The sequence below is a fragment of the Cololabis saira genome, chromosome 20, assembly GCF_033807715.1.
Source record: "Cololabis saira isolate AMF1-May2022 chromosome 20, fColSai1.1, whole genome shotgun sequence".
Taxonomy (NCBI): Eukaryota; Metazoa; Chordata; class Actinopteri; order Beloniformes; family Belonidae; genus Cololabis; species Cololabis saira.
Window position 1 is genome coordinate 30,370,127 of NC_084606.1, and position 19,664 is coordinate 30,389,790.

The 19,664-nt window shown below is 42.1% G+C and overlaps 1 protein-coding gene across 15 annotated transcripts in view; it reads left to right on the forward strand.

Annotated features, from left to right (window-relative positions):
• Window positions 1-4,480: 4,480 nt before the first annotated feature.
• LOC133420771 (adhesion G protein-coupled receptor L3-like) overlaps window positions 4,481-19,664 on the forward strand; it is a 303,952-nt gene continuing 288,768 nt past the window's right edge. For all 15 annotated transcript variants that reach the window (XM_061710576.1, XM_061710579.1, XM_061710584.1 and 12 more), the window contains exon 1: window positions 4,481-4,966. The gene's annotated coding sequence lies outside the window, so the exon portion shown is untranslated. The remainder of the gene's footprint in view (window positions 4,967-19,664) is intronic.

Sequence of the window (19,664 nt, forward strand, 5' to 3'; positions counted from 1 at the left end):
CTTCTGGAGGTGGCAGGTTGATGTGTGGTGGGTGAAGTCAGCTGTGTAGACGGTGAAGAGGAGGGGGGCCAGGACGGTCCCCTGTGGAGCTCCAGTGCTGCAGACCACCGTGTCAGACACACGGCCTCCTGTCCTCACAAACTGTGGTCTGTTGGTGAGGAAGTCCAGGACCCATGATGTCAGCCGTTGGCAGACTCCAGCATGGTGTAGTTTGTCCCCCAGCAGTTCTGGCTGGATGGTGTTGAAGGCACTGGAGAAATCATAAAACATGATCCTCACAGTGCTTCCAGCCCGCTCCAGGTGGGCCAGGGACCTCTGCATCAGGAAGATGACGGCGTCCTCAACTCCGATGCTCGGCCGGTAGGCGAACTGCAGGGGGTCGGCGGTGGAGCTCACCAGGGGGCGCAGGTGGTGGAGGACCAGCCTCTCCAGAGTCTTCGCCAGGTGGGATGTTAGGGCCACCGGCCGGTAGTGGCTGAAGTTGCTGGGTCGAGACGACTTGGGCACCGGTACCACGCAGGACGTCTTCCACAGCTGTGGTACCTTGTGCAGCCTCAGGCTCATGTTGAATATGTGCTCCACGATCCTGCACAGTTGCCTGGAGCAGGATCGGAGCAGCCTGGAGGTGACGCCATCCGGACCCGTTGCTTTCCTCGCCTTGAGCCTGGCCAGTCCTCTCTCCACCTGGGCTGTGGAGAGCACCACGCTGGGTGGGGGGGTGGTGAGTGGGCTGGGCGGGGGGGTGGTGAGTGGGCTGGGCGGGGTTGCAGGGAGGGGGGTTGGTAGGTTCGGTGGAGTTGAGAGTGGGCTGGGGGGTTGTGGAGGGGGAGTAGCAGGGAGGGGGGTTGAGGTGAGAGACCTTGGAGCAGAAGAGGCTCCAGTCGGGGGAAGTTGCAGCAGGGCTGGGTGGGGTACTCTACTGCCCTTGCTTTTTAACAACTTGTGCTTTTTATTATTTTACCTCTTTTCTTATCATTTTATTTCATTTTTTTTGTTATTTATTCTATTTTATTTTATTTCATTGTATTGTATTATTATTTGTTATGTCTATTTCCCTTTTTAATTGACGCATTTTCCGCACTATCATGCGCACCTGAAAGCCTTTATTTTTCTCAAAAACCGGCAAAACGCCTTATAATGGAGTGCACCTTATACTGTATATGATCATTACGGTCATTTCTGTTACCGTAGTCAGGGGGATTGTGGGTACTGTAGTTGGTGTCGCTGAAATAAAAACCGTCAGGAATCGTCACAGATGTTCAAGACAACAGCAGCGACGTGGACTTGCATAATGGCGACTGTGACAAGACGTAGCCGGGAACATCGGATGCCGCAGTCGCACAGCTGTTCTGTTCTGACACGGAAGAGGATTTCGAGGGATTCGGGGATGAACTGGAAAAGTTCCCCATCCGCGTTTGTTTTGGGAGTGAACGAAGTTTTTAGAAAGCTGGTTTTTACTTTGTTAATAAAGTTTGACTTACAGTACTTTTCTTCTTGTTTTTTTTTGCATTTGCATTTGCATTTGCTGTAGCATTTTGTAGCATTTCCTGTAGAGCAGCTCCACCAGGTAGATACGTAACTCAACCCCAGCCACTATAGTACGGTATCTTACGTATATTCTGTGCGCCTTATAATGCAGTGTGGAAAATACGGTGACTTGTTACTGTTTAATTGTGTCTTGCTGCTTTTAATGTTGATGTAAAGCACTTTGAATTACCTTGTGTTGAATTGTGCTAGGTGGATTAGTGGTTAGCACTGTTGCCTCACAACAAGAAGGTTCCCTGTTCGACTCCCCGGCCCGGCGGGGTCTTTCTGTGTGGAGTTTGCATGTTCTCCCCGTGCTCACGTGGGTTCCCTCTGGGTACTCCGGCTTCCTCCCATGGTCCAAAAACATGCGTAGTAGGTTAACTGATGATTATAAATTGCCCATAGGTGTGAGTGTGAGTGTGTTTGTCTGTTTATATATGTGGCCCTGCGATGGACTGGCGACCTGTCCAGGGTGAACCCCTGCCTTTCACCTGAGGCCCCGTTTACACGTAGCAAAAACGGTGGGGTTTTCATGCGTTTTGGCCGTTCATTTACGCGAAAACGAAGCTCAAAGTCACCAAAAACCAAAAATTTGCAAAAAACTCTAGCTTCACGTTTGCTTGTAAACGGAGGGAAACGGACATTTAGGCTTCAGAACATCACATTATGCGACAGAAACGTCACCAGCGTCATGTGTGAGACCTGTGTTTACAATTTGTTTGGCCACCGTCAATATTTTCTTGTATTTTACCTGTTTTATATTCTAACGTCACAGTTAAAAGTAACTCCACTTCTCTTTCACTCCAAACGAAAGACTCGTGCCATCTTGGAAGTAACTGGAAGTTACTTGTGTCATTTGTTGATGTTTTTTTCCAGGATTCTGATTGGCTAGCATGAATTTATGCTTCTCGTTACACTGCCCCCTGTAGGTTTGGATGCTCATAGCACCTTAACAGCGTATTTATGCGGGTTCGTGGAAATTATGGTATTTTTCAAAACGTAGAGGGGGAAATATCAGTTTTTGTAAATACCCAGCTATGTGTAAACGTGGCCTGAAATTGGCTGGGATAGGCTCCAGCAGACCCCCGTGACCCTGTACAGGGTGAAGCGGTTTTGGAAAATGGATTAATGAATTGTGTTATTCAAATAAACTTGTCTTTGCCTTACAGGTGATTAGTTCATGCAGGGCTGATGGTTAACACTCCTGCTTAAAGGGGACCTATTATGAAAAACATGTTTTCTCTTGCTTTAACATATATAAAGTGGTCTCCCCTCAGCCTGCCAACTCAGAGAAGGAGGAAAACAACCAAATTCTGCAGTGTCTGTACAGCCCGGATGAGCCATCCAGTGTGATGTGGATCTACGAGCCGTTCAGATTCTGCTCCTGTCGTTACGTAACGACGGGTGTGATTTACATAGGTTGGCCTCAGATGCGTGAAACCACGCCCACAACTAACTCCGCCGGCCGGAGCTTCCGCCATTTTTCGTAGCGGCGTATCGCATCTTTCAGGCAGCCAATCAGCACAGTGCCTCATTGGATTGGATTGGATTCAACTTTAATAATCCCCAAAGGGGAAACTTCATTGCCACCATGGCCACAACAATACAACATAAGACAATCAACAATACACATTAACAATATCTCCACCTAGCAGCAGTGGATCAATACAACAGCAAAATAACCAGAAAATAACCCCCCAAAAAAGGGAGATAAAATAAAAAAAAAAATGCATAAAAGAATACAAATCCATTTTAAAGTGCAATATGCAGGACAAGTATAGCAGCAAATTAAACAGCTAAGAATATAGCTGCAATTTAAAGTGCACTGTACAAGCAAATATGGCAGCAAGTTATGACAGCCTAAAAGATAGCCTCCCCGCCCACTCAGAATTAGGGCTGGGGATCGATTCAAATGTCAAGAATCGATTCGATTCCGATTCTTAAGATTCATAATCGATTATCAAGATTTGATTTGATTCGATTCCGATATTGATTTGATTGATTTGATATTGATTGATATTACCAAACAGATCCAGGGAGGAAACAGAGACGGATGAAATCGGTTTTATTTTTTCCCACATTCCGTTTTTATTTGTTCCATTTTCTGTCTATTTTGGTTTTTAATTTTTGAGCATTTGGTTTTTAGCATTTTTTGCAAATGTAACCCCAAGACAGTATATAAAGTAATGAAATATAGACAATTTATGCAATTATAACCTAACACTTTAATGTTTTCATACCTTTAAACATATTTAAAGGCAAAAACATGGCACCAGTTATTCTCGTGTCCAACAAAACAATCCTTTTTTGGGGATAAACAAAAAAATAACCAAAAGTTGTAATGTAATGATGAACCCCCCCCCCCCCCCAAAAAAAAAAAAGAAAAAAAAAATAATAATCGATCTTTAGACATATGAATCGATTTTTAGGAATTAATATGAGAATCGATTTAGAATTGGGAAATCGATTTTTTCAACACAGGCCTACTCAGAATCCCGCATAGATAATGATGGTTAGAGAATGGGAAGATAAAGACATGGCCCAGAGGCTGAATTTCTAATTTATTTAGCAAAAATAATCAAAAGCTTGTTTTTAAAGACATTCAAGGCCTGTTTAAAATAGGTATTAGACGCCATAATAGGTCCCCTTTAAATCTGACAGAGCTGGTAAGGAGGTAGCCTAATTAGTATTGCTCATATGATTTAAAAAAAATAAAAATGTCTTCACTTTTTAAAAATCTATTTTTTTCCCCACTTGAAGATGACGGCAGCTAATTGCAGTCCCGGGTGGATGGGGGGTGTACCAGGGGGAGCTGCCCCCCCGGGGGCGGCTGCTGTCCCGGGTCTGCTGCTAGGTGGAGCCCGAGTCTGCGGTGAGAGCGGAGCCGCATCCCCCTCACCTCCACCGCTCTGCTCTGCTCAGCCTCGCTCTCACTCTCAGCCCTGCGCGCACTGCCGTCTGGCACAGTCGCCTCCAGCTCACTTTCTGGAGAAAAACTAGTTGGCTCTAAATTTTTTTTTGCGGAGCTTCACTCAGAACATCCTTAATTTCTTTATTTTTCTTTATTTTTTTTATTATTTTAATTTTCCAAATCCTCCTGGATACTGTTTTTGGTGTGCTCAGCAGCGTGCTGTTGCGGGACGTGATGTAGCCCCCAGCCCCGGAGGACGGTGTGCTTTTCCAGGGGATGTAAGAGACGGAGCCGAGGACGCTGCCGGTTCACCGGGACGCGCCACCCCGGAGCGCCGCAGCCGCACCGACAGACACAACACAGGCGCTTTCCCGAGGATATTCACTTCGGGTTCGCGGCTCTGCGTCCTCCACGAGTCCCGTCCTCACGCACAAGGACCGCCCGAGAGACAGTTGAGAGACAGATGAACGCTCAGTGAACGAGAGCAGCTGCGCTGCTGCGGCTCCAGCAGCCTTTTCTAAATCCGCGGTAAGTGTGACGTTCCTCTACATAACGCATCCTCCTGTCAGCCTGTGCGGATAACCGCTATTATTTCAGCTTCAGGGCGACAATAATGTTCCTGGATGAGACCTTGCACCGGTGCAGCGCTCTGTAATGTAATTTTTACCATGCAGACCACTCTTAATTACTTTAACCGGGCTATTGATGCGTTCAGGTGCGATCAGCCTATCGATAACCCATATCAACATTTCTCTCCCCATTCGCGTTAATCTAATGAATCCACAGAGTTTTTCAGCAATTATTACCCCTTCTTCCCCATTTCTCTCTTTTTTTTTTAAACCTCCACATTTTACATGTTTACAATCCAGATTCAAGCAACGTGCACTGCTCTTGCAAATGTGGTTTTGCAGGGAAGTTGGATGAAAACCGAAGATGGGAAGTTTGTGTTTTTGTTTTTTTTGTGGGGGGGAAAACCTAGCCAGGCAGTCCAGATATATGAGGTTATAACTCTGATTCTTCAAGATGCAGCAAGGATTGAAGCTGATTTGAAAGGCTGTGTCCAAGGTGTTGGAAGAAATGTACAATGCAGGCCTCGGCCGTGTGAGGATACAGTAGATGCAGTGATACCAGCATCTGATTTTTAGTTTATTATCTCCTGTCTCAGTCTTTGGAATGAAATTGGCCTTTGCCTTGCAGGATTTTCATATTCCACTGACTAAGTCCCCCCCAATCATTTGACTTGTTTCAATTTGATTTAATTTTTTAGCAAAATGCCATTCCTGGCTTTTTGCAGGATATCTGCTGCAGTAAGAAAACCCATGAATACTGCACAACATTTATCATTATTTAATGCAATCGCAAAAGAGATGATGGCGAATGGTTGCTCGTATGCTGAAGGAGGCATTCTGCCCAGCATCTGAGAAAAGTGCAAGCTTGAGGGGCCACTGTACCAAATCCTTTGATGCGAAGAAGCCACACTGTCTTTCAACATCAGAATCAAAGCGGAAAAGGTAGCTCAGCCTATCACTTTGAATCGGATCTGAAGTTTCCTCATCGCTGCAAAGTGATGCCCCTCATTTCCCATTCCCGGTTTTGAACGTCTTCTTCCGATTTTGATCCAAAATAAGATAAAATGTCTGGCTTTTGGAGGTGAGGCGATCTCTCCCGGTGAGTTTTCTAGCCTGCGTTCGTGTGACAACTTACTTCCCCCTTTCCAGCTTGTCATTGATGTTGTTGCTGGTTGTATCCTTATGTGACAATTACATCCGTTCGGTCCGGGACTGCAGCACCATCTGTCACATAATCTGCATTGGTGGAATTGCCCTCAAGCAGATGACACGCTCGCACACACACACACACACACACACACACACACACACACACACACACACACACACACACACACCCACATTCATATACACACACACACACACACACACACACACACACACACACACACACACACACACACACACACACACACACACGGGTTGCCTCTAGCAGCAGTTAAAACCTTGACTTACCCCTCTAGGGGAAACTCAAGGGGACATTTGATGCTTTGTGACTAAACTGTTTTGTCAACTTGCACTTTGTTTTCTGCACGTCGGATCCGTTTTGATTCAACCGACTGCTGCTCCTCGTGGAATATAATCTAGCTTCTATTTAATCTCGCAGCAGTTGAACCCAGCAGCTGGTGTGATACCTGATGGGACGGCACTGTATGGAAATAAAATAATTGTTCCCTCGCCTCCCGAAGCTGCTGTTATCTTGCAGTCTTTTGTGTTGTTGGAGCGTAAATTGCTTAATATAAGCGGTACAATACATAGATTAAATTGCTTGTCTTGGGTAAAGAAATGCAGAGGATGTAGAAATGAAAGAGAGAGACACCCGCTGCAAGTCCCTCCTCCCGATCAGCTCTTGGTAAATCTTTCTTTTTTCAATCTGTAAATGGTCATATATCCAAATCTATTCGTTATAGGCTATTAGAGAGGTTTCCAATTCAATTAGGCATTCTTTTGTCTCAAGAGTGATGCATATTATCTCAACACTTGGTGCTACCACGTAAGTTTTTCTCCCTGTAGCCTCCTACCTCGCAGTAATGTGGGTTAATTTGTTGCCCTCTCTCGAAGGCATGTTTTTTCATTGTTTGATCAGTGCGATTGTGCCTTTTCTCTGATACGCTGATGTCAAGTAAATTTCTATCCATCTGCAGCTCAATTTATTTGATTTGATTCTTTTTATTTTTTTATTTTGGTTCAACACAATTGCATGTCAGGAGAACTCCAATTTCGCATCTCGCATGGAGGGGCTTTCAAATATAGTCAGACATTAGGGTTAGGAACACTACTTTATGGCTTATATTATGTATATATGTAGGGCTTTTACTGCGGTATCAATTTGGAAAGTCATTCCTCAGAGAGCAGCATTTTTGAAAGTTACCCATCAGTCACACATGCAGGCTTATCATCTACGACTGTAGGCATCTTCTAAGATATTTTTCTCAAAGCTCGTTGCGGTGGGAATGACTAGGATTGCTGTTGGAGCTTTAAAACTCCTCAGACGGTAAATGAACTTGACTAATGTTTTAGAAGCTACTTCTCTCAAAATACCGCATGAAAACGCCTGAAAACACTCAAATATGACCTCAATGGAATATTCCGGTGTCAAAACAATCCTAGGTCTGTTATTAGATGGGAATGAATGTAAACTTTCATTAGGGACCTAAACGACGTGAATTTAAACAGCTTGGAGTGATGATGGAATGTGTGTTTTCAGCAAAAGAGCAACTAACGTTAACGCAGTGGTCGATGGAGCCACGTCAACATGAGATTCTAATTTAAACCTCTGACGAGGCTCACAAATGGCATTTCACTGAAGTGTGTGTGAGTGTGGATAGGCTCACCTAGCAAATCTGCAGGTTTTCATTTTTCAGTCATGAATACAGTTAATAAAAAGTATTGTTTTTTGACACTATTTAGCTAAAAAGAGTGAATGTTTGCATAAACACCTGCACTGATAAATTGACCACACCCTAAGAAACAAAATGAATTAAAGCTGCAAGCAGCCATGAACGGGCCCTCGCACTCAAGGCCACCGCCCCCCATAAGCATATCAGAAAAGACACCACCCACGACTTCCTATGTCAAACCATTCAAAAGTTATAGCAGAAAAAAGGGACAACCAATCAGAAGAAGGGGCTGGGCTAATTAAGGCCAACGAAGCTTAAGAACTCAGTACAAAGTCCCATGACACCACCCACGACTTCCTATGTCAAACCATTAATAGGTTATAGCAGAAAAAAGGGACAACCAATCAGAAGAAGAGGCGGGGCTAATTCTGGCCAATGAAGGTCAAGGACTCCATAAAGAATCTGATGACACCACCCACGACTCTCTATGTCAAACCATTCCAATGTTATAGCAGAAAATCGGGACAACCAATCAGAAGAAGGGGCGGGGCTAATTAAGGCCAACGAAGCTTAAGGACTCATTACAGAGTCCCATGACACCACCCACAACTTCCTATGTCAAACCATTCAAAAGTTATGGCAGATAAAAGTATTCTAGGGGGCGCTGTTGAGCTGTTAGGCCACGCCCATTAATGCAAACCATGAAATATCAAATTTATCGCCACGTCTGGCTTGCATGCAAAATTTGGTGACTTTTGGAGAAGTATCAAATATGGACCAATCACATGAAGGGGGGGCGCGCCTTTTGGCGTCTAGCGTCGCCACGGTAACACTTTTGAAAGAGAAAAGTAATGCGTGGTGTCGCAGGATGGAGACGCGCATTTTGATGTATAACACACCTGGGTGCACGTTACGGTTCGGGCTGAATTAACTGCCGAAGGAATGGCATAAATTTCGCCAAAATGACACAATTTATTCAAAATGGCCGACATCCTGTTTGGTTTCGGCCATGGCTCCAAGAGACTTTTCTTTAAGTTGTGCCATGATGAAGGTGTGTAGCGATTTTCGTGCATGTACGTCAAACCGTATTGTGGGGCTTGAGGCACAAAGTTTTCCGGGGGGCGCTGTTGAGCCATTTTGCCATGCCCATTAATGCAAACCATGAAATATCAAATTTATCACCAGGCCTGCCTTGCATGCCAAATTTGGTGACTTTTGGGGAACTATCAAATATGGACCAATCAGATGAAGGGGGGGCGCGCTTTTTGGCATCTAGTGTCGCCACGGTAACACTTTTGAAAGAGAAAAGTAATGCGTGTAGTCGCAGGATGGAGACGCACATTTTGATGTATAACACACCTGGGTGCACGTTACGGTTCGGGCCGTATTAATTCTCGAAGGAATGGCATATCTTGCTCCAAAATTACGTGATTAATTCAGAATGTTCAAAATGGCCGACTTCCTGTTCGGTTTCGGCCATGGCGCCAAGAGACTTTTCTTTAAGTTGCGACATGATACAGGAGTGTACCAATTGTCGTTCATGTACGTCAAACCGTATTGTGGGGCTTGAGGCACAAAGTTTTTTCTGTCTGAACCAATTAGATGAAGGGTGGGCGCGCTTTTTGGCGTCTAGCATCGCCACAGTAACGCTTTTGAAAGAGAAAAGTAATGCGTGGTGTCGCAGGATGGAGACGCACATTTTGATGTATAACACACCTGGGTGCACGTTACGGTTCGGGCCGTATTAACTGCCGAAGGAATGGCATGAATTTCGCCAAAATTACACGATTAATTCAAAATGGCCGACATCCTGTTCGGTTTCGGCCATGGCGCCAAGAGACTTTTCTTTAAGTTGCGACATGATACAGGTGTGTACCGATTTTCGTGCATGTACGTCAAACCGTATTGTGGGGCTTGAGGCACAAAGTTTTCCGGGGGGCGCTGTTGAGCCGTTTTGCCACGCCCATTAATGCAAACTATTAAATATAAAATTTTTCGCCAGGCCTGGTTTGCGTGCAAAATTTGGTGACTTTTTGGGCACGTTTAGGGGGGCAAAAAGGCCCTCCTTTCGTCAGAAGAAAGAAAGAAAGAAAGAAAGAAAAATTCCTACAGATACAATAGGGCCTTCGCACTGAAGGTGCTCGGGCCCTAAATAGCTTATTTCCAAATAATTAAATTTAGTTCAGCGTTAACTAATTAATACTGGCAATTTTGCGGTGATAAAGGAAGGTCATTTTAACTTTTTGAATACAAATAGTGTTTAAAAGACTGTGGGTAAAGGTATTTCTGTCCAGATGCTGCCACTGAGTCATAGATACGTACAAACCGACTACTGATGTCATGCAATCTCCTGTAGGGTTGGACCCAAACAGTCGACTGTCCGGATGTTTCTCCGGACATCTTTGAGGTTCAGATCTTCTAATTTGCTTACAGAAACAGCCAATTGCAGGGCTCCGTTGTCACATACAATAATGCTTCAGTTCATTTTCACCTCGCCTCACTGTTGCACACTCCGTGTTGGGTCTGGCACAGATTAATAACTCATTCGCTGTCACGGTCCTCTCAAGACCAAGGTCTAACATTGTGTGACCAAGTGTGTGCAACCCTCACGCTCGATCGTGGGTGTGTGGACCTCCCTCGATGGGTATCACGCCTGTGAAGCACGCTCAAGACGTGTGTGTATGTGAGCCTTCCATGTTTGGTCTCTGTTGCGGCATCATACACATCTAACAAAGACGATGCACTGAATATTCATTGTTAACTACTGATAAAGCTCCGGAGACCGTAAAATGGTATTTAGGAGAGTGCTATCCGATAGACACACAAGGACGAGAGTTCATGACCTCTTCTAATGAATGCCTATATTGACAAGTCCCTCTATTGACAATAGTTTCCATGACATCGATAAGCGACTTATACAGACTTTTAAGAAGGTGGCAGCCGCTGGGTGAAAATGCCTCCACAAACAACCCTTTTTATACAATTTTTGTACACATCCTAAGTGAAAACGACCCCATTTTATCTGCAGGGAGCGTATACACGGCATCACTTGAGTGGAAGGACATTTCTTTGAGTCTTGTCAGCGATTTAAAATAGCAGTTTAGTTTGACATAGCTCAATAACCCCCAACATTGATCGCCACTTTACTTGAACTGGTAAAAACCGGCTTGATTCCCGTTGATTTGGTCTCTAACGAAGGTTTACGCTGCTTTACCATCTAATAATAAAGCTAGGGTTGTTTTTTAAACTCTGAAATGTTCTTTTTAATTTGGAAATCAGAAAATCATCTGAATAAAACGCCCAAGCTTATGTAGTGCATGCTCTTATAATAGGCAATTGGCAATTACTGTACAGTTAGTTGAGATTGAGTGCACCATTTCTAGTTAAATTATTGGTCTCCATGGCTACCACTCAGGCACCTTATTTTATACGTGTGGAATGTTCAGCTCTGCTGGCTTCAGTTCATGCACTAATGTTCAGTCATTACACACTGTAGTCTACCTATTCAACAATGTTTCATATTGCCTACAACGGGGAAACGGTTCTTATTTTTCTTTAAATCAGTTTTTGACAAATTTATTATTAGCTATTTTTGAGGATTGGATGATTGTGCTTTTTTTTTTTATCGATGGAAATAACCGCTTCTGGTTTCTAACATGTAATGATCCTTTATGATTGCAGATTGAGCTTTGGGGTTTAAAGTTCTGATCAAACATAAAAAAAGAAAGAAAATACATTTCCAGACTTCCACTTGAGTTATGAGAGACTGTAACGTCCATTTTCCATATACTGTCTCTTACAGTGTAGGAGAACCATAACCATAATATAACTATTCATTAGACTATACCATCTTTTTACACTTATCACTAGCGGCACAGGCTGAGATGCTTGACAAATTAAAAAATAAGGAGACTATAGAAGAGGGGCGCTCTGAATTCTAAGACATGCTGTCAAAATGACAGATTTTAAAATTTGTTTTGCACTTGAATGGTTGTTTATCCCTCTGGCTGGATGTTGACATGCTAAGCATTGCAAAAACATCCTCGGAGTGGGAAGATGACGGTTTATATTGTTGGCTGATTATGTCCCTGTGAGCTTTAAATGATAGGTAGCTTTAACTTCAGCACAACGGCGCTGACAGGGCAGCTAAAATATTCCAATTCATGTCTCCCCTTACACATTATATTAATTTACAATGTCTGGCTTTTTAAAATGGAAATTAAACTTGAGGTAAAAAAAAAAGAAAGATAAGGCAGGTCACCTGCTATGTCGTTTTCACATTCCTGAGGGCTAAATCTTCGCCTCTGTAAACTCAGGCCTCTGCTCTTTTCTAAGACTGGAGTTATCATGCTGTTAGGAGTGGGGCAGGTCACTCAGCTGGGGCCCTTTCTCTGGCAGGAATGTCACACAAGAAGAGACGAAAAAGCTGAAAAAAGAAGAAAAAGAAGGCTCAAAGCCAAGAAAAGGTCCTCAAGGTCCAAGCCTCTCAACACTTTAGCTGTCCTGTCTCATAAAGAGCTTGGACGCAAAGGTTTTGACATAAGCTTTCACAACCCCTGGACACTAAATTGCAGGAAATGGGGTTAGAGTTGAGATGAAAACTTGAGCTTGTGCTTGATGGAAACAACAGACAATTTGTTTCTTTATTCTGCATAGCCTGCTAGACCGTGAGCAGAAATGCTGGGAGCACATTATGTGTATAAGTCTGTAACAGATACGTTTTAAATTTGGCCATTGTGCTATGAATGTATCTGTTACGAGGTTACAGCATTGATTGATCCCTTTTTAAAAGGGGTTTATGTCTTTGACGCTAATATTTGTTTGTGTATTTATCACAGGCCTAGAATATAAAAAGTGATATTTAGAGTGTGTGTGTGTGTGTGTGTGTGTGTGTGTGTGTGTGTGTGTGTGTGTGTGTGTGTGTGTGTGTGTGTGTGTGTGTGTGTGTGTGTGTGTGTGTGTGTGTGTGTGTGTGTGTGTGTGTGTGTGTGTGTGTGTGTGTGTGTGTGTGTGTGTGTGTGTGTGTGTGCGTGCGCGCGTGCGCGTGTCCAAGCTAATGTCAAAGTTTTGGAAAATGGAATATGACTTAATTCTGTTGATCTGTGGAAAACAGAGTAATCAGTGTTTTTTTTTTATTCAGTTCTTGTGAAGTGCACAGTTTGTTTCCGTTTGGGAAGCAGAAGCAAAAGCAGAAATCTTTTTAATGTCAACCACAGCATATACTGTAGTAGCTGTGGTGAACAAAACTGGTTGTGACCTGACATGTAATACTGCGCGTGACTCGGCAGAAAATGGTAAGTGTCACTGCGGTACTTCGCTATGGTGCGTTTGAGGTGCGTGCAGGACCCAAGTTAAGAAATTAAGAATAAATAAGTAAAATATAGATAATTTTATCTTTCAGCTGAATATTTTTTCTTTCTTGTTTTACTCAATTAGCGTTGTAGTGTAGCGTTGTAGTGTAGCTAACTGATTTCTTCTCTTTTTTTAGAACAGCCTCTTTTTATTGTTTTTTCCCCCTGAAAGTCCTGTTTGGTTTTAAAATTGTTAAATGTTCCCTTTTCATGTGGCTCAGACACAAAATGATGAGAAATTTTATGGGAGTTACTTATTTTAGTTACAGAAATATCCTTGGATAAGCTGTACTAGCTTGTGCGTTCAAACTATAGTTCTCTTGAGAACATTTTTTTTATTTTATTTTGGTTTTTGCTCAAATATCAACGCACAGAAAACCAATAACCTGGACCAGACTGGAATCACAGAAACCACAAAGGTGCCAGTGCCAGGAATCTTGTCCGTTCCCTACAGAGTATCAGTAACTTTTTAAAGTTTGTGCTAAACTTATGTTTATTGACATTAAACATAAGTTAACTTAATCAACCTGCCATTTACTCAGCTTTATATTATTCATCATAAAACCAGGCAAATTTGAGTTTAATTGATTTTTGGATGGTTAGAATCATGTTCTAAGTGCAGTTTAATGCCAATTAAACTGTAGGCACAGACATATTTACAGTGAAACCTGTCTTTGTAAAACGTGGAAAACAAGTCACCGAATAGGTTTTTCATTCATAATCAGGGGATTATTGTTTATAATATTAATTTCCAGTTTACTCCAGCATATAGAAAATTTCTTCAACATGCGCTCATACGCTGTACTGCAGTAGGTTTTTGGTGTACAAAATGTCAACTTAGCATTTAAAGCAACCAGGCCACTCTTACGAGCGTGTTGGTAGTGTTAAAAGGTATCCAAAAGCTATCAAACTGACACAGCCTTACGGAGCTGCAGTACATCAACCTCTTTACTGCCCTGTAAAATCTGATACATTTTGTCTATGTGCATTTTTACTGTATGACACCAAATCTTTATTTGGATTTTTTCTATTTTTTTGCAGTGTTCATAGCTTTTGTATGTCTTGAAGCCCCCCCCTCCTCATGAACCTAGGGAAGAGGATTCAAACAAAGATGCAATGCTTCTCTGAGGCGAAGCTCTAAAAGAAGTTAATTTATAGCCTGTTTGGGAGTGAGGTTTTGGCTTGAATACATAATAAGGAGGCGCACCTGCAGCCGCATACAAATGAATGGAAATGACGGGTTGTATTTACGCCTCCCTACACCATTGGGACCTCCTGATCTGACCACTAATTGGCCAGCAAAGACAAATCAGGCGCAGATTTGCACATAGCAAGTGCATCCCCCATTTTCTGCGGGAATAATGTAAGTAATAAATTACAGAAATGTTTCTTACTCAGGTTATTGTCAATTAAGTAATAAAAATGATAAAGAACTGATTTAGTAACAATGATATCTTGGATAAATATTAGGGATGTACAATACTAAGAAATCACGGGATAGATTAAATCATTGAGGAATTGCTATATTACTCTTCACTTTATGGCATAATGTATTTCTGAATATCTAAATGTTCCCACTCACAGTAACTAAGCCTATGCAGGAAAAAATAAAAATATATTGTTTTTTATATGAGCAATTCTTTTTTGAATAATAATAATAATAAAGAGGATAATAAAAATGCAACAAAAAAACTGCAGCCTGCAACAACATGTGAATTAGCATCTCTGTCAGTAAGATTCCATCTGATTATCCAAAAACATTATTGACATTTACACTGTGAATACATGGCATTTTGAAAATAATACATTGCCATTTAAGGTGAGATTGATATTGCAGGGATGATACATTTTTGATATGTAATGAATATCAAGTGTAATTCCTTTGCATGGGTAGATGACCAGAAAATAGACACCTGCACACATACATATTTGATGACACGAAATTGCTACAAACCTCATATAGCTTCTTTATTTTTTGTTTTTTTGGCATCTTTCATTGTCCCAATATATGTTTGCAAGAAATTAATTTACTGACCAAATGATACCAGCCTCTCCCATGATGGGTGGCTTGTTTCACATTGGGCGTTTCTGTTTAACCTATTACGATACACACTGAAAAAACGTTTAACTCTTTGGTTTAGCTGGTGGTAATCTTGGACTGACTGACATCTCTGTACACATTTTATATGTTGTTTAATCTTTATTGTTTCTTTTTCTTCTTATCTGTCTTTTTTATTCCTTTTGCCTCAAAGCCCAGGGTAGGAACTGTTGGCTAGAGCACGTAGGCCAGTTACAGTCGAGCAAAATATTCAAATGGAAAGATAAGCCTGACTCCAAATGTACTATCTGAGTGCTTCAGTCTGAAGTTGTGATGTTTGGTTTGGTTTTATTTGGACTAAAGGCATTTCAAAATTATGATTTCAATTGACTATTGCAAATAATTAGTTTTCTTTTCTGAATTCGAATCGAATTTGACTTTAAAGCAAGAGGTTATTTGAACATCGTTTAGCACCAACTTTAAAAAGTTACTGATATTCTGAAAAGCAAGATGCATAAATACTGTTTCCCCGTAATGTATGGGCAAAAATTACAAACATGTCTTTTTCCAGCGCACTTTAAGCCTTCCAGTTCAAAGGAGCTTGTAATGGAACAGAAAGCATGAATGACCCACAAACATCTTGATTGCCATACTGAGATGAATGTTCTTTAATTAAAATACCACTCCACATCCATACATGATACAGTTAAGGACTGAAGGCAGTTTCCAAGACAGAAAATTTGAAGTGTTTTTACACGTGGATAGTCAGCAATAACAAATTTATTTCACTATCAGATGAGTTTTTTTTTTCCTTTTGGGAGAGCATATTCGGTATACATTAAATCAATGAGCATTTGTGGAGTTCATCAAAGCCTGATTGCACTTGCGACTCTGAAATGTATTCAGCATTTCAGCATCTCTGTCTGCACTCGTGACTTAGGGCAAATTGATCTTCTTAATCAATCGTATAGGATTGGATTTAGCAGCGTGGGGATGTGATCTTGCAGGGCCGCCTGCCTTCAGCAGCGGCTTCCTCGTCATTAGCCACCTTTTTCCTGGCTGTCATTTTTAAGAGCGTCTGCTCACGAGGGACAGTCCACTTTAGAAGTGTGCTTCTGCTGTCGTTCTTCATCTCTGGATGGTATAGTGATGGCAGACCTATAATAGTTCCAGTTCTCTGCCGTCCTGGAAACGACCGAGTAGATCTACTGCCCCAGCGGAGCAAAACTATACAAATGAAAACACATTTGTGTCTCATATTGAACTTAAAATTGACTGCCCCAAAGCTGGAAGCACTAGCTGTTCACTAGACCCGTTATGATGTTTTCAGACTTATCGTATCACACTCAAAAGTACAAATGCCTAAAGTCTTTGAAATATTTTGTGCTTTACACTTGCTTCATGTTGGACTTACTACTTCTAATAGGATTAATGTCGTTATGCATTAGTGTGTATCACATTTCTATGGAAAGAAGAGGCAGATAAGCTCTTTACAGCGCATTTTTAGTGACATTTCTTGGAGTTTGTCGAACTATGTCGTTCAAGAAGGTCTTGTTAACAAGGCATCTGACGACTAGTGAAGTTTCTGACCCAGGTGCCCACCAGGGTCTCCGTCACCCGTGACAGCTCCAGAAGTGGGCAGTAGTTATGCTGTCACTTGAAAAAGATCGCCAACCCCCCCTCCCCCACCCTCCTCCTCTTCTGCTTCTAGCTTATGATGCTGAGCGGCTGTGGTGAAATGGTGGCAACTGTGGGATTTCTAAGAGGGGAGCAACAAGACTGTAATCAGTCATTATGTCAAACGCGAGCCCGTGAGCCTCGATCCGGCTCATTCAGCCAAATAATAAGCAGCAGATAACAGCGCTGGTGTGCAGGCAGCAGCAGAGCCCCCGTGGGCCGAGAAACAAGAAAACAGGGGCCTTTTGCTCCTTTTTGCCTGCCTGCTCAGGGATGCTACCTTGGTTCTGGAGGTGGATTGAGTTTCTTATGTGACGTCCTGAAAAATGTCTGATGCTCAAAGGCTTAAGATGGACTTACTGGGACACTTTTAACATAAATCCTAGCCGTATACTTACCCCTTTTCAGGAAGACAGGGAAAGCAGTTGATATATTACTTAAAGGTAGGGTAAGTGATTCTACGTGATTTCTAACCCAGAAGATTTTTTGTCACATTTAGTGAATATTTTCTGAGAAAAAGAAAGGTCTGTACACATAGCCCTGGCTCTAAAAACTGGAAACAAAAAGTACCCTCCCCCCCCCAAAAAAAAACAACAACCACCAACAGATGTCGCATCATTCAAGAAATCACTCACCCTACCTTTTTAAACGGTCTATTCAATGGCATCCTGAGCATTAAAGCGGGTACAGCTTTAATGGCTGTTACAACCAAAAACGTAATAATGGCCAATAACGTAATAATTTTGGCCATTTCAAATGTAATAAGGCCAATAGTGTAATAATGTGCCAATAATGTAAGAAAACTTTTGAGCCAATAACGTAATAACTTTTTGCCGATAATGTAATAAGGCATTACATTATTGGCTGGTTATTACGTTATTGGCCTGGTATTAAAAAATTATTACAAAATTATTACATTATCGGCAAAAAGTTATTACATTATTGACTCAAAAGTTTTATTACATTATTGGCACATTATTACACTATTGGCTTTATTACATTTGAAATGGCCAAAATTATTACATTATTGGCAGTTATTACGTTATTGGCCGTTATTACGTTTTTGGTTGTAACAATGGCTCTTTTTTTTTTTTAAGCATATAGAATCTGGAAGCTGAGCGTTTGGACTTGATGTCTTGTGACAGGATGGAAAAACGCAGCAGTGTAACGGCACCAATGATATGTGCAGCCGCTTACGGGGCAACAGCCGGTCGACAAATCCCACAGCTCACATGAGCAGTTCGGGTATTCGGAATTGGAAATACGAGAGACAAGTGACTGAGAAAGAGGAAAAGACTCGAGGTCCTCAAGTGTCCCACTGAGTAGCCTACAAATGAGTCTGAACGGTGGCTCGAGTTATTACAAAGGAATGAATTGGAATTGAACGGTCATATTCTCACTCTCCTGCTTCGTCACATTAAACGAATAAACAGGATTTGTGTCTGAAACCAGGCACAAGGGGTAACGCATTGGATCAGATCTCCAATTAGAGAGATATTTTAGGTTCTGTTGTGGGAGTAATTGAAAGAAGAAGAGTTTTATTGTCCATTTTGTTTAAAAACTCTTTGATTATGATACTTTCAGATTGCCATAATGAGGATCCTTGGGGCTCTGATGGAAATGCATCCAGTGGTTTTATTTTCTCATCTATTTAAAAAAGTGATGTGCTGTGTTTAGACATTTGTAAACTGTTGCAGTCTTGTCAATAAGTACGGCCACAGGTGGCTCCAGCATGAATAAAGACATTCTACCGGTATTGAAAGTTTTCAAAAACCACTAGGGAAAAGCGTGCTGGGGCATCCCTGAAGACAAGGTTAAATTGGTTCCATTAAAAGATAGGCGAAGAAGGGGTGCAAACCAAGCAGAGTGCTGTGGAGATAGGAACGGACGTTTCTAGCATTTTAAGTTTCATCCAGACGTTTTTTATGCAGGTGATTTGAAAGGATTGTAAGCAATATTCAATAGGAATAATTGGCTTGGGTAAGTGAGATCCGGAGATTATTTAAGAGGGGGGACGACTGGTTTTAGGATGGGGGGGGGGGCAGGCACTTGTAATAATAAGCCCCTTGGCCTCCCCCTACCACCAATCATACAGTTTTGTCATTTCATAACAAGGGTCACAGGCTCGCATTGTCTTGCTGTGGAATTCCTCAGCATGGCGGTATCGACTGCATCTGCTAGGTGAGCAGTGCCATATAACATCCATACATCATTGGAAAGACAGAATGACAGACAGTGGGAGTTGAGATGTCAGATATCGCTCTCTTCAGGCCGCTGACATCCACTCCCTTCCTGTTCCCTGCAGTCATACTCCATCTTCTCACAGAGCCTGCATTGATAGCTGCAGTCCTGCCCACTTTCTATGCTCCCAAGTAGCAACAAATGCCATATTCATGATATAGATTTTCCTACGCTGGATGGTGCAGGCTTCATTCTGCATCCACTTTATGCACCCTCTGTTTTTTTTCCATTTCAGAATAAATAGACATTGAGATATAAATATTATTTGTTAATTTCCTCCGCGATTTTAATTGGATCACCACTCTACGCATGCAAAGATTGATAACTAGATTAATCTCATCAAAATGTTAAGCTTTTATAATCTTCTCATGGACTCCTTTTAACCCTCTCATACATAATAAATGTTAGCTAAAAGTCAGGTTCGCAAAGAGCAAATAGCTTAACAGTCGAATGCGAGTTCTACTTGGGAAAATATGAAACTGCAGCATGCCACTTGACAATGAGCTCACT